Source organism: Rhinopithecus roxellana, chromosome 6 (assembly GCF_007565055.1).
Source record: "Rhinopithecus roxellana isolate Shanxi Qingling chromosome 6, ASM756505v1, whole genome shotgun sequence".
Classification (NCBI taxonomy): domain Eukaryota; kingdom Metazoa; phylum Chordata; class Mammalia; order Primates; family Cercopithecidae; genus Rhinopithecus; species Rhinopithecus roxellana.
The window spans coordinates 38,299,342-38,301,099 of record NC_044554.1 but is presented as its reverse complement, the minus strand read 5'-3'; the positions used below and the strand labels follow the sequence as shown (position 1 = coordinate 38,301,099).

General features: G+C 46.1%; 1 pseudogene; it reads left to right on the top strand.

The window, feature by feature from the left end:
• Positions 1–298: 298 nt before the first annotated feature.
• LOC104658260 lies at positions 299–1,243 on the top strand (annotated as a pseudogene).
• Positions 1,244–1,758: the final 515 nt, after the last annotated feature.

Sequence of the window (1,758 nt, the reverse complement as noted above, 5' to 3'; positions counted from 1 at the left end):
ATCAGAATCTCAGTGGCGTCTGTGAACTGAGGAAGTGAAAGCACTCCTTAGCTAGAGGACGACAGAAACACACCTCTGAGTACCTCCCTCTGGTGTATTTGACATGGTCTGCTTTTCTTAGGACCTGGGAAAAGCTACAGACGTTTATTCAAACAGAAAAGGAAAGCATCTCTGCACATTCCCACAAACCCTACGCCCTCTTTTAATATGTTAAAATTCAACAGTTTGGAGTGTTTTTCACAGTGGAAGGGGAATCCTAGGAATTGCTTAATACAAAAAGCTAGGAAGCCCCGGAGTCAAAGCCGGTTCCTGGCCCAGTCCCCTCCCGCAGCAGCCTGCCTCCTCTTTCCTTTCATCATGACAGATGTCTTTGTGTCCTTCGCCAAGGACTTCCTGGCAGGTGGAGTGGCCGCAAGCCATCTCCAAGACAGCGGTAGCGCCCATCGAGCGAGTCAAGCTGCTGCTGCAGGTGCAGCATGCCAGCAAGCAGATTACCGTAGATAAGCAATACAAGGGCATTATAGACTGCGCGGTCGTATTCCCAAGAAGCAGGGAGTCCTGTCCTGGCGCAGTAACTCGGTCAGTGTCATCAGATACTTCCCCACCCAGGCTTTTAACTTTGCCTTCAAAGATAAACACAAGCAGATCATCTTGGGTGGTGTGGACAAGAGACTCAAGTTTTGGAGCTACTTCGCAGGGAATCTGGCATCAGGCGGTGCCGCTGGGGCCACATCCTTGTGTTTTGTGTACCCTCTTGATTTTGCCCGTACCCGTCTAGCAGCTAATATGGGTAAAGCTGAAGCTGAAAGGGAATTCCGAGGCCTCGGTGACTGCCTGGTTAAGATTTACAAATCTGACGGGATTCGGAGCCTGTACCAAGGCTTTAACGTGTCTGTTCAGGATATTATCCTAGCTGCCTGCTTCGGTATCTATGACACTGCAAAGGGAATGCTTCCGGATCCCAAGAACACTCACATCGTCATCAGTTGGATGACCACATAGACTGTCACTGCCTTTTCTGGGTTGACTTCCTATTCGTTTGACATCGTTTGCCCCGCATTACGATGCAGTCGGGGCTCAAAGGAACTGACATCATGTACAGAGGCACATTGACTGCTGGAGGATGATTGCTGGTAATGAAGGAGGCAAAGCTTTTTTCAAGGGTGCATGGTCCAGTGTTCTCAGAGGCATGGGTGGTGCTTTTGTGCTTATCTTGTTTGATGAAATCAAGAAGTACACGTAAGTTATTTCCGGTGTTTTTTTCCCCCCTGTAAACAGGCATGTTGTATTATACAACATATCTTGAGCATTCTTGACAGACCCCTGGCTGTCAGTTTATCAGTGGCAACTGTTTATTGGTTGAAAATAATATTCATCTGACCAGTTTTCTCTTAAAGCCATGTTCATGATGATCATGATGATGGGACTCAATTATATTTTTTATTCCAGTCACTCCTGATAAACAACAAATTTGGAGAAATAAAAATACCTAAACAAAAAATTTTTTTAAAAACCTATGGCTTTTTATTTACTAACAAATTTAACCATGGCCATGATGTGCACCCTTCATTACACAAATATTCAGAATGAAAATTCTCTATGTATGTGAAGTTATGCATATTTTAAAGACTAAGTCTCGCTCTGTTGCCCAGGCTGGAGTGCAGTGGCACGATCTCTGCTCACCACAACCTCCGCCTCCCGGGTTCAAGGTATTCTCCTGCCTCAGCCTCCCGAGTAGCTGGGATTACAGGCATGCAC